Below are 14,492 nucleotides of genomic sequence, written 5' to 3'. Positions count from 1 at the left end.
TATGACTCGGGGCTAAGATATCGGTTTCAGCTATCAGCTAATACTTCTTTTTTTTTTTTAAGATTTATTTATTTATTATATATGAGTACAGTGTAACTGTCTTCAGACAGACCAGAAGAGGGCATCAGATCCCATTACAGATGGTTGTGAGCCACCATGTGGTTGCTGGGATTTGAACTCTGGAAGAGCAGTCAGTGCTCTTAACCGCTGAGCCATCTCTCCAGCCCATCAGCTAATACTTCTTAATAAAATGCTGTGGGTAGACCAAAAACAGTTCAAAACAAAACCTACAGGCTGACAGTTAATTTCTTCAAAGCCATCATTAACTTCATAGTCTCCTGTGGAAAATAAGCAATGGGAACTGAAGTCCTAGTGAGCCAGCCTGTGTGATTAACATGTTAGGTGTGATGGCAGACAGCACTGCTGACTGGAAGGCAGTCCAACAATGAGTATGCTGATGGACAGAGCCAGAGCCTGGACAGACACGTGGCCAAAGCCGTTTCAGTGTGGCCGGGAATGGCAGGAAGCTTCTTAAAATCTAGAAATACATCAAAGGCCTGATGCAGATTAAGCTCTACTCCCCCTTTTTTTTCCTGAAAGGCTTCACTTTTGTTCCTAATATAGAGACTTAGATGGCGTTTCTTCAGATCATAAAGCAAGTCATACTTTTAATGATGGACTAAAAATTATAAAAGTGAAAGATGCCTTTTTCACCCTGAGCTTTGTTCCCCTCTCGGTGAATTCAAGAAAATATCAGTCAGCCTATGCCAAATTTATCTCTTGCTAACAATGAGGATTATGGAGTAAGCCAAATAAGATGGCAATACAAAGCCAAATTTGGATGATTTGGTCACGTTTTAATTCCATTATTAGAAACATTGGGTAACATATACAGTATCCTCGGTATAACTCCAAGATTAGTACAGTAGTTCACTCATGCCCAGTGGGTGGCTGAAGCAGACAGCGCTAAGTGTCGTAAGAACACTCATAATTATAAAAAAGTTTAATGATTAAAATTTGCATTTTGAGACATTTAGCACCATAGACAGTTTATTTCCACCAGAGTTCCTGACAGCCTCACCTGGTGACTTTGTGTCTGTCTGTCTGTCTGTCTGTCTGTCTGTCTGTCTGTCTGTCTGTCTCTCTCTCTCTCTCTCTTGTTTATGTACACTGTAGCTGTCTTCAGACACAGCAGAAGAGGGCATCGGATCCCATTACAGATGGTTGTGAGCCACCATGTGGTTGCTGGGAATTGAACTCAGGACCTCTGGAAGAGCAGCCAGTGCTCTTAACCTCTGAGCCAGCTCTCTAGCCTTCTTCTTACTTTATTAAGTGAAGAATTTTGTTTTACTTTTCTCTCAAAGGAAATACCTTACAGCTTTTCTCTGGCAGCATCACTCCTGCATTTTATTCTATATAATCAAGGTTTCCTGACACATGCCTGAGCCAAGTCAACCAAATGAATAACAGTGTATACCATGTAAATTTGTAGGATCATGGCAATAGTCACACTCCAGGCAGAATGGTACAAAAGTTGATCATACTACCTAGAACGGCATGTAATTGAAAACTCATGAATTGTTTCAAGAATTTTCCATTTACTAATTTTAGACTAAGGCTGACTGCAAGTAACTGAAAGTATAGAAGATAGAAACTTGGAAAGGGGGCCTACCACATCCATCTGCCATATCAACCACCTATGGATGTTTAGTCCATGCCTGCTAGACTTCTCAAATATCAAAGGTTTGTACCAGATAAATGACCATTTCTAAGTAGATGCACACTTTCACTGAACTCCCAACAGTTCTTTCTCCGAGCTTTTCTAGAGCCATCCTCTTTGTCCAGACCCTGTGGCACTCCAGTTGGGCGATGATTCTGCTCTTCCCCTGGGAACCTGCTCTATCTTTCAGTCCTTTTTCCTCTCTCTCCCTCCCTTCTCCTCTCCTCCTTTCACCCTCCTCCTTTAGTTCAAACCAAGCTCGAGTTGTTCCTGTAAACCAGATCTCTCTGCCCTGTAATCCTAAAGCCACTGCCCTTTACAGTCACAGCAACCAAACAATCTACTCTGCTCACTATTACCACAGGGTCCACTCAATCAGACCACCTGGGGGCACTGTCTCAACCCCACTTTGTTCAGCTGTCAACCTGGGTGTTCTCAGATCAGACGGTTAAGGGAGAAGACCAAGGGTTACAGAAACCTCTCTACTCGGCAAAGTGATGTCATATTTTATGATGCATAGTCAGCATTGCTGAAATACAGTAACTGTCCCTGGAGCTCTGGTGTGCTGAGACAGTATACTAGTCTAAGATGGGGCTTGCCTGAGAGTCCACACTGGGAACTCCAGGGTTTACATTATGATGCTTGCCTTGGGAGGCCACAGTTTTCTCTCTTTGACATTTCCCTTCCAGGCAGCCTTGTAACTAGGGGGAAGTTGAGGTAGTGAGATGGAAATGAGTTGTCTGGTGTCCCTTCCTTTCCAGACTCAGGAGCCTGACATTCTGAATCTTTGACTTAAACCCATGAGCCCCACCTCAACCCATGGTGAAAGTACTCACTAGGAAGAGGCACCTGAGACCCAATCCACTACAAAGTAAATGTTCTTCAGCACCATCTGGTTTCACTTTGGTTCCTCTGGAAGTCATGTGCCTTATCTCTCCAAACACCACCATACCCACCTCAGCCAGTATCCCAATTTGATCAAAGAAATGAATTAGGTTGTCTCTAGAAGTCCCACAGAACCTGGTGAAAACAAAGGTCTGCATTGAGGAGAACCCTTGAAGTCACACACAGAAGCCTCATTCAGCTTGGCTCAAACAAGAGGCCCTCGGGAACAAGAGACAGGCTGACTTGTTCACTTACTCAAACTAAGAGTAAACACCATGTAGGCTTTCTGATGGAATAAAGATGATTAGACCAAGGAAATTTCTGTATGGCTTAGGCTGAGCCAGAAGCAGGCAGACAGAGGGGACATGGTTGACTCCTTTCACACCATCAACAAAAGTGCTCCATCTGACTGTGCAGGTAAACTGGATAATGGAGCCACGCAAGTCCAGTAAGGCCCATTATATAAGGCACAAGGAAGCAAACTGGAATTTGGATTTGGCTCTTGTCTTGAGCAGGCCACATGTGGCAATGCTCTCGGGACACTGGGCAGCAGCAGTGGTGGTCAGGTTAGGGAGATAAACTGCCTTTCTCCAACATGCTTGCTGTGTGGCTAAGGAAAATGGGATATAAGATGTGTTCAGTGAGTTTTCCACTGGGGATATGTCAATGGATGGTATGTTTATCAGGATGGGATACCACTGCTAGGTCTAGGCATATCTGTACTTAGGATGGAGGCTACTTCGTACTGCATATAGTTGCCTCCCTCAGTAGGTGCATTGAGAACCTCAGCTGGGAAATTTAACCCCATAAGAATACTGAGGATTGTCCCATGTAATCCTATCATAGTGATTCCTGACCCTAAGAACGGAAGCCTGAGAGACAAGTGAGAGTTCCTATGGGATTTTAGGGAAGAAGACCACAAACTCTTTTCCCCGCTCACCCCTTTAGTAGTGGAGGCCAGTGTGGCTCTGACTCTGCCAGGGAAATGGAGGACAGATCACCTGTTCTTAGGTGATGCCCTAGGCACCAGCACCATCCCTTATCTTGACTGAGAAGCATCTAAATATTCAGAGTTAGGATGAGAATGTTTCCTTTCCCCTGGTATGTCCCATGAATTCTGCTCCTGTGATATGAAACTGATTTTGGTTTGTTAAAGGAAGGTGTCATGTGCACCATGGGCCATTCTCTGAAGTCAGCTGCATAGAAATTCCAAAGTGGTACTCTGTCCCATGAAACAAGGTAAAGAAGTGCTCTGGTGAGTCCTACAGAAGGGCCCACTACAGGTCTAGAGGAAAAGGGGCACATCAATGCTGACAGTGAATCCTAGTAAATCTGAGCTCTTTCCTTCTAGGAGAACTACGTTAGAGGCTATAACTGCACTCAGAGAGGACCATAGCTTTCTTTTCCCAGACAAGGGCTCCTGGGCCCCTGCTATACTCTACTCTTCTAGATAGCAGCTGGTATTAAGAAGCCACAATTAATGGAAGGGCAGGTACTACAGCCTCATCAACTCTTTCCACTTCCATTCTATCCAGGATGGAAACAGCTATTTGGGACCTTGATGCTCCCCCAGGTCCCAGAGTTCTCTAATAAAGTGCTCCTTGGAGAACACAAAACTGTTTCCCATAGGACAAGACAGAACTAGATTGTTGAAAGACGGACAACTTCCTGGACCAAAGGAAAAAAATCCACAGGAAAATAAAATATGAACATCAGGACTGCATTCTTCTTTGGGGTAAAAATGCAGTTAGCTTCAGGCATCAGAAGGTGTTGTAAATGAAGGCCAGGTTCCACTTGATTGTGTGCCTAGAGCCAAAGCCTTAGCTGAAATAACATAGTGTCCTCCTACTATTACCTGTGTTCCCCCCAAGCCACTCTTTACCTGAGTGATCTTTTTAAAAAGAAATTTATTGGCCAGATATGCATACCTTTAACCCCAGCACATGAAAAGCAGAAACAAGAGAATTTCTGGGAGCTAGAGGCCAACCTGGTCTACACAGCAAGTTCTAGCCCAACCAGGGCTACACAGAGAGACTGTATCTCATAAACAAACAAACACCCCCACAAAACAAACCCCAAGTGTAATAATAATTTAAAAAAGAAGTAGAAACAACTTTACTTGCTATTTATGTGTATATGTGAGACTCTTAGTTACCATACCAAGTGTGGATGGGAGCCCAAGGAAAGGTTCGAAAAGCACACTGGATCCCTAGGAGTTACAGTAACAGGTGGCTGTGAGTCACCATGTGGATGAGGAGAACTAAACTGCAATGTACAAGAGCAGTACACAGAATGGATAGGGGCTCACAAGCTCTCACTCCTAGCTGAGGATCCTGCACAGCAGCAATACAAGACCAGTACATGCTCTTAACTGTTGAGCCCTCTCTCCATTAGTGCTAAGAGTGATCTGAACACACACTGTATTATGACTTAATTGTCCCTTCATTTACTCCTGACACCCTTGCCTGAACCTCTCAAACAGATTGCAACTCAATTATACATGGGGATATGGCTAGTTCATCTCACACAAGTCTCCTAGGTAGTTTGTGGGAAAGGATAAGAACCATGGCTCCATGGGCACCACTTCCCAGAGTATGCTTCACAACTTCCCCTACTGAGTAACTCTACTTATTCCTCACCCAGATGTTTCTTTAGTACCTGGCCAGCTCTGAGTGTTACTCAGTGGTTTTGGGTAATGTTGATTTTACCTACTACAGTGAGGTAGACAAGAAAGCTTTAACAAACTCTTCATGTTTCCAGAATTGTTACAGTAACTAGGAACAAAAAGTGCAATATCCAAGAAATGCCTAGTGAATGAACATATACTGAGAACTGGGCTCTGAGGAAGCAGCTTTGTCAGAGGAAGCTCCTGCTCGACCAGAAACAGGAAAGTGACTAGCTTTGCTGTTGGGCTTTTTAGCCAGTCTAAATAATAACAATTCTTTTTAACTATTAGGAACTGGTAATGGTGCCATATCATATTGTACAGTATTCTATGCTGTATGAAGGGGTAGAGAGGCCTGTCATTGTCCCAAAACTACATTTATAGAGGAAACAGCACCAAGTTTCGGAACCCACAGCCTTTGAGCCATCACCGGTGAGTACAAATGGGGGCAAGACATGACCTGGGGTGAGAGCCACACCAGGGGCATGCAGTGCTTCTTGGCATATAGAGAGAAGCAGTATTTCCTTGTCCTCAATCTCTGCCCATTTTAGAGCCAGGTGACTCAAGAATGAGGGGTTGATGAACAGAGGGTCCCACACTAAAGGAAAAGATTGAGCAATGTGGCTCAAAGGTGTTTTGCTAGAATGTGATCATCTAAAAACTTAAGATCTGCTACAAATACCAAACATCTCCCACAGCCCTTAACACATAGCCCCTAGAATGAACACCCCCAGCTAAAGAGTCCTGAAGCACCTAGATAAACACAGCCATGGGTTGCTAACATTCTGTTGCAAATGTTGCAGCTATTTCAGATGGCATGGAGAATTAGAGCTTACACAATATACAGGAACTCAAAAAGAAAACAGAGAACAGACTTTGGGGAGTATCTTTTTGCTCACTGAATTTCAAACAGGAACAAGAGATTCTCTAGCTCTAAAGTAGCTGCGCTCAGGAAATACCTTTGGCAATGAAGGGAAATCAGATGTTACTCTTGGGATGAAAGGCACCTCTACAATGCTAGTCAGAGCTTTTGACTGACTGACTCTATAGTGCAGAACAGTACTTAAGTGTTATGCTCAAAAACCCTGTTCATTCTCACTGTAGTTGCAAGGCAGAGGGCACCATTACCAAGAGGCAGCAGAGTACAGTAGAGAAGCCGGACTGTAAAGTGCCCTGAAGCTTTACCCTGCAAACTACCTTCTATATACAAACAGGCAACACACTGCTGAAATAACCACATATGATTCCAAAAGAAAATCAAGAAAGATATTTACAAAATAAAAGGGGCAGAAAAAAATGGCAAGCTTCAGAATCCAGTCCACCCTGTCAGCCCACCACAGCTGCATGGCTGAGTTTTGCACAGACTGAAGAAGAATGAAGCTCTATGGATGTGAACTTGTACTGTACTATGTACCACTGTCTAATTCTTCCTGCCTCCCTTTATAGAATGGCTTTCCACATAGCATACTTTAGTATTAAGAAGGCAGAAGTGGCTGGTTGCCAAGGGTACTTGTTTAGTGACTCAGATTTCTATGTTGTTAAAACTGGTTCATTTAGCCAGCCCCTAGACTATCTTTCCACACATAAGAGGCACCCAGCAAATACTCAACGAATGAGTGAATGACTAAGTGGATCGCAGATGCCATGGCTGTGCAAGGAACAGCAGTGGGTAGACAGGACTGTGCTTGCCCTCTCTTGCTAATTTTGAGCTAGTGTCTCAGAAAAATACTTAACATGCTTTTCCTTCTTCACAGTATTAGTGCTAATTAAATACAGTGTCAGCTATTATATCCTTTACAAGCACATGTGGGAGGTCTCTAGCGCAGAGATATCTAAATGATGAGCAGAATAAAGCCCTGCTATGTGAGGCACTGACAGAGGTGGGCAGGACCTGACTTCCAAGGCAAAACAACAGTTCACAGACAAGAGGGAGCTGCCAGAAATGTATTAGTTGATTTTAGTCGATTTAAACCTCAAAATCTTTACAAGATTCCTATTTGTAAAATACATGAACGTCAATAAGTCCCTCTGCTCTTAATTCTTCCTGCCTCCCTTTATAGAATGGCTTTCCACATAGCATACTTTAGTATTAAGAAGGCAGGAGTGGGGAAACAAAAGGTATTACTTGTACAACATAAAAAAAATTTTGAAAAAGGAAGAAAAACAAGTGAAGTAGAAAATCCATTTAAAAGTCATGTTGCTTGCTGTTTTGTAAGAGTTAAATTTGTTGTCAAATAAGAAATAGGACAAGATGGCTCAGCAGGTAAAGGTACTAACTGCCAAGTCTGACAACCTGAGTTTTATCCTTAGAACCAACATAATGTATGGGGAGCATGGTCTCCTACCAGTCCTCTGTCTTCAAAAAAGGTGCCATGTTGAGAGCATGAGGACAAACATGTACATGCGTGTGTGTGCACACACACGCACACACACACATACACACACACATAATAAAGAAAAATTAAATGCTATACATTGTTGGGCTACTTCTGTATTAATTACAACTTCAAAGGAACAAGGGGGGAACCATGACACAGATAATATGTATAAATAAATTCTTTTGTCACAATACAAAGATGGCTGTAATAAAAGACAAATTATACAAGGCTAGGTGAGGATGGGGAAAGATTTACTTTGTTGTTTCAGGTCTCCCTATGTAGCCTAGAAGAACTAACTCACTCATATATTCAGGGTGGAAGACAGTGTGGCTACTTCAGAAAACAGTCTAGAAATATCTCAAAAGTTCACATAGATACTGTATGGCTTGGAAATTACTCCAAAGCATAGACTCAGGAAAAGTGAAAATTGTATTATCAGTGTCCAGAATATGCTTATCCCTGATCTAAAGAAAAGTTAAAGAACAGAAGCTCTGACACTTGTTATCATATGTACAAACTCATCCATAAGATATCACAAAGCACATGATCCCATTTCTATGGAATATACAGAATACAAAGACACAGAGACTGGAGTCTTAAAAGACTGGAGAGATGGGATGATGAAGAGTAGAAAGAACACCAAGAGAGCGCAGCGCCTTGTGAGATGTTCACAAGAACAGCAGCCAGCTCAGCAGTGCTGCCAAGAGAGCTGCTTGAAGCACTAAGGCTAATAGTATGGGCCAAGAGTGATGTCAGCCGTGTCAGCTAAAGAGAATGTCAAGCCGGGCATTGTGGTATATGCTTGTTATCTCAGCAGATGGGACACACAAACAGGAGGTCCGTAAGTCTGGGCTGGTCTGCATAGTGGCTTGTGGCTGGCATGCTTGAGGCTCTGGTTTCAATCTCTGGCACCACACAAAACAAAACAAAAACCCAAGTAAAAATAAAAAGAAAACCCACTCCTTATATACATAAGGAAAAATGGGTCTGTAACTTGGAAATTCCACTTACAAGTCAAATGGATTTATTTGCATTTGAGATTGAGGAACAAAGAAGATTTACTTTATAACACTTTTGACCTATTTTAGACATTATTGATTAAATATTTATTAAAATGCTTAAGCTTGAAGTAGTACCAGTGGCACCAGGAAGAAAACAAACAAGAGCAATCCAATTCCATGCCTTCTGCTCAATAAAACTTGCTTCTCCATGGCAGGCGGTACAGAGAACTCTACCCAGGGGGTTAATCAAAATTCCCTTAGAATAATTGAAAAGCATCTGCATTTTTTCCCCAGAAACCACAAAAAAGTCACTGCAAGCAGAACATATAATCTTGATTATTAGTGCTGAGCCTGGAGCAGCACAATGTGTGTCCTCAGAAATTAAGTTACAGGACTCGATGGCATTGTGGGAAGTCAGTGATGCCTCCCCTAATGAGACAGAAGAGCCTAGGAAATGGAGAGAGAGACAAGGGTGCTAATCAGTTGCATATGTGATGCTTTGCTACTGTCTGGGGCAAACTGCGTATTGTGCTGGATGCAATCACTCTCGGGGTAGGATGGTGCTGAGAGAGACCTCAGAGGTCACCGACCCCAACCTTTAATTTTACAACAAAGAAAACTGAGGGTTAGGAGGTCACACTCCAGTTGAAAGCATTACTGGAACTAGAAACGGACTCTCTCAGGGCTCTTCTCATGAGATATTTTTTCCCCTCTCCGACTCTGTGTGCTTCAGAGGGCATTACTTAAGACATGGGAAGTTAGAAGTTTTGAGGTTACACCAGTAAAACAGTATATAAGGGCTCTACCACCTGTGAAGCACATGACCAGAGAACTAGGGTTCTGGGCAGAACAGGTCTGCAGCTATGGTTCAGGTTGGTAAGGCCTAATCTCTGCCAAGAGTAATTCTGCAAGCAGGGGATGCAGAGCCAGACTGACAGGGACCGTAAATGGAAGGTGCAGAGTGGATACATGGGGCCTTTTGGGCAGGTTAAGAAGCAGTTCACCAGGTTTTGGCATGGCACAGGTACACTGTGGCAGCCTTGCTCTGACAGCTGCCTAGACCAGGCTGGTGCTGAGGCTGAGATGCTCAGAACAGGACCTGTACTTGGATACTCAGGATACTCAGCAAGAACAGTACACATCGTAACCACTCTGCCAGCTCGTCATACCCCATGCAGCTTTAATTTCTATACTTTGTAATGGTTTAACATTTGAAGGAGGCACTTACCCACTTAAGACACACTGTCTTACCCATAGTGAGTTAATTCCTAAAAGTAAAGAACTTAATTGTAAATAAGCCAAGCATCTCAGTTTTTAACCTGATGCCATTACCAATTATCTCCCCTTCCCTAACCCTAACTATCTAGTACTAGGTTCTAGGCAACTAGAGACCATCTTCTAAACCTACATTATTTTGATCAGGAAATCCTATCTAGCCCACCCAAATGCCCTGTACTTTCCCAGAGAACCCCACAGGGCAGCTCCCCATGTCTCATGGCTCTTTCTGTATTGCAACCCCACAGCCTCAGGCTTTCCCTGTGGGCCTGCATGGTATGGCTGTCCCCTCTGATGGGAAATAACATTCTTGTTTGAAGGGTAGTAACCTCAGTCACCTCCATAAATCAGAATCCATAAGTACAATGTGGTGTGTCATCAGTTCCAAGAGCTACTTTGGAGACTAGATGGTGGCAAGCCACCAGGTGGTATCCAGGCCCATAGGCCCAATGCTACTTGTACCTCTGTGAAAGCCTGCTGCAAGCTGCAAGCTGCAAGCTGCAAGCTGCAAGCTGCAAGCTGCAAGGCCTGCACGGCTGACTGGGGCTCATGGTGCTACTACTGGCTGTGCACAAAGCACATAGTATGTGTTCACACAGGTTTGTGCTATGGAATTGGTGACTGACACCATAGTGTTAAATGGATCTTTTCCTGTGAATTACCACAATATTAACAGAGAAAACTCTATAGATGGCTATCTTGAACTGGAAAAAGTTGTAAGCTTTAGATTTTTCAAACCCTACTTTTAATAATGGTTCTTAAATGCTTTAGCCTTCCTTCTGGTCTACCACCCACCAGTAGTGGAAAAGAAAGGTTATTGGGATATAGAGAAGTGGACCTTTAACCTGTGTCCACTTCAGAAAATACTCCTTCATGTGTTGGTCCCAGCAAACCACCATCTGATACAACTGAATTTCCAAAGAAACTGTACATTTCCACTTCAAAAAGGTAGTTTTTGAAATAAAAGTTAGATATAATCACAAATAGGAAAATCAATATCCTTTGGATCAAATCGCCAGTGACCGAGATATACATGGCATTTATAAAAACACTTTGGTCATAATTCTGTGCAAATGTAAAGGCACATGTGACCAGTCATCAAATATTCAGATAATAGGAAATTCTATATCTGGCAAATGATCTGAAATGAGATAATCTATAGAGTGTGTACAGAGGAACAAGCTGCACCACGACCCAGGGGCAGCCATGTGCAAGTTTCCAGTCACGACTTTATGAAGGCTAGCAATATGGTCAAAGAGAATTTCAGATAACCCCAACTTAAGCCTCTTCCACTTCATAATGCTGGTAAAAGTGCGAACACATTTGGTAGAAAGAGACTTGGAATTTTAAATCTGGATCTTTGCATGTGAGAGTGCGCAGCAGTAGTGGTAAACAGCTCTAGTGAGCCGTGATCAGAAGGGGACACCAACAGCCCACTACATTGCCCGTGTTTCTCGGCACAGGACAGTGGACAGTGTTGCTAAAGTCTGCTGTCAAAATGCAAATTGTATTAAATGTATTTTTTTAGCATCTGAGATTTTTCTCTTATCATGACTTTTAGTGGATTTAAAAAACAAAACAAAATAAACAAACAAACAAAAAACCCTCATCCTGTCTATGATCACTGTCCGGAACAGGATTCTCAATCTCACGCTACTTGAGATTGAGTGGCCCTGCTGTGCTCAGCTGGCCTGTGGAGTGTAGGGTCCTCAGTAGCTTGCTGGATTGCTCTGGCAGCAGTTACCACTGAAGTCAGCCAAAATGTCTCCACACAATCCACATGTCCCCCGAAGAACAGAACCAACACTCTGGAGCACTCTGCTACTATTTCCAATATTGTAACACATTGCTGAGCTCAAAATTTAAACAAATAAGACAGTAAAGGAACAGGAGCTAAATAATTAGAACTAGGAATCTCTCAAAACACATTTAAATGTGTGTCACATTTGGATCACTTTGAATGTTGTTAGCCAGGGTTTTCTCTTTCTCCTATTTTCTGTCTGTCTATCAGTCTGTCTCTATCTGTCTATCTATCTTTCATCTATCATTTATTTTCATCTGTCATTTATTGTCTTTCATTTATCTATAATTAATCTGCCATCCTTCCATTATCTGTATATTAACCAGCTTTCATCTATCTAGCTATCACCTATCTTCTAGCTGCAGATCTATAATCTATCAATCTATCATCTATTTATCAATATATCATCCATCTACCATCTATTAACCATATATCATCTATCTATTTATCTATCAATCTGAGTATTTATATATCTGTCTACCTGGGGACAGTTCTGGGGCTTGACCCTAGAGCCTTGCATATGCTGGTCAAACATTCTACTACTAAGTTTTATATATATTATATATATATTATATATATTATATATGTGTGTATATATCCATATACACACACACATCACCCCTTTCTATTTTAATTTTTTAATTTTTTCTGTCATGTATGACATCTTGACTGCAATTTCCACTCCCTTCACTCATCTTAGTCCCTCCCCCAGATCCACTCTGCTTCCATTTCCCTTCAAAAAAAAAAGAGCAGGCCTCCCAGGGATCTCAACTGAACATGGAATAACAAGTTACAATAGCACTAGAACAAACCCTCATAATCAAGTCTGGACTGGATGAGGCAACCCAGTAGGAGGAAAGGGTCTCAATCGCAGGTAAAAGAGTAAGAGATAACCCCACTCATTGTTAGGAATCCCATAAGAACAACATCAAGCTAACAATCATTAACACACATGCAGAGACCCTAGCTCAGGCCCATACTCATCTGTGTTTGTAGCTTCAGTCTCTGTAAGCCCCCATGATCTCTACTTAGTTGATTCTGTGGGTCATGTACTCATGGTGTCCTTGGGCCCTGATGGCTCCTATAATCCTTCCTTCCCCTTTTCTTTAGGATTACCAGAGTTCTACCTAGTGTTTAGCTATGGGTTTCCATATCTGTTCTCATCAGTTGCTGGATGACACTCCTCTCGTGACAGTTGGCCTAGGCACAATCTATACCTATAGAAGAGTATCAGTATGGATCATTTTACTGTTTTTATAATTCCCCCAGTCATGTTTGGTTCTATCCAAACTGAGTTGGTGCTGCAGCTATCCTCCCACACCTTTGTCTTTTTTTGTTTACGTTACTACTTGTGTGTATATGTGCATGTCTGTATATTCTTCATGTCCAGATGTCTGCAGAGGCTAGAAGAAGATGTGAGCTTCTCTAGAGCTGAACTTAGCAGTGTTTGTAGGCACCCTATGTGGATTTTGGAGTGTGTGGGGCACAAATGTTCTTGTGCTCACAGATAAGTACTAGGGGAACAAACATGTTTAACACACAGGGTTGTATTTTCAAAGAGAGAGATGTATAACCTGTTTTCCATCCAGAAGGCCAGGAGCAGGTATGATCAATAATAGCCTGTGACCTTTGCACTATCTGTGTGGCAGAGGCCATGCTGGATCCTTCCATAGACCCTTATGATCAGTTTGTCAATTTATAGAACCCATCTTTATGGAAAATGTTACATGTACTTTATAAACACTTTCAATGTAGTCATACCTTAAGTTTTATTGTGCACATGGGATTGAGTTATTTGTCATGAAGAAATTTTACACCAAATTGTGTTGTGCTTAAAATATGCCCAAAATAAACTACTGAGGGTCAGACTTCCAGAGTTTGCACCAACACTGGCTGAGTCATATTTAACTGAACAGCCTTCTTGCTTCCCATGAGCTGCTGCTCTGCTGCCCACAGTGATCACAAAGGCCCTGGCATATCAGAGCAGTAGGTGCTCTTCATCAGGGAGCCCCATTTCTGCAGGTCTCTAACAGGTATTATCTCACCCACAGAAGGGAATGCAAAGGCACTTTTGAATACTCTACAGGAATCCATCAAACATAGTCTCCCTGCACCCACACGCCCACACATGTTAAAGGTTGTTTTAATTGAATGACTTAATTAGAAAGGAGGTGGGACAATCTTTTGGACATGGTGAACTAAAAATTAATTGTTAGAATCTATACACTGGTTATTTCCCTTACCCCTAAATACAGGAGCTATTTCATTTCTATGGTGTCCTTGACACCTAATAAGTAACTCGGGTAATTATCACTGGGACCCTCGGAGTTGCCTGAATTATCTCTCACAATTGAGAATATGCATCATTAAAAATATGCTAGCACTTCTAGTCTTCATCTGTACCCCAGAGTTAACTCTGGGGCACAGATGTCTGGACCTAGATACTGCTCAGAGCTAGCTGATCTCCCAGAAGTGCTGTACTCCTAAGTTTGGAGGTGAGAAGAACACTTTTGCTCCAATACCTGGCCAAACAGGTACCTGCTAGGAGACCACAGGGCTCAGGAACCTCGAAGCAACTGGGGACAGGATCCTTCCAGTCTCCATCTGCACCCTGGAGTTAACCCTGTGGCACAGATCTCCAGACCCAAATCCTGACCAGAGAGAGCTGCTCTCCCAGGAGCGCTCCTAAGTTCACAGGCTCACAGGAGGGACAGACTCCAATCAGAAACAGCAAGACCAACTAACACCAGAGATAACCAGATGGCAA

At 42.6% G+C, this 14,492-nt stretch overlaps 1 protein-coding gene across 5 annotated transcripts in view; it reads right to left on the bottom strand.

Annotated features, from left to right (window-relative positions):
• The window catches only part of Pcca (propionyl-CoA carboxylase subunit alpha), a 334,592-nt gene that overhangs the window by 42,297 nt on the left and 277,803 nt on the right, over window positions 1–14,492 (bottom strand).

This window comes from Rattus norvegicus, chromosome 15 (assembly GCF_021556685.1).
Source record: "Rattus norvegicus strain SHRSP/BbbUtx chromosome 15, alternate assembly SHRSP_T2T, whole genome shotgun sequence".
Lineage (NCBI taxonomy): Eukaryota > Metazoa > Chordata > Mammalia > Rodentia > Muridae > Rattus > Rattus norvegicus.
This window is presented reverse-complemented; position numbering and strand designations above follow the sequence as displayed.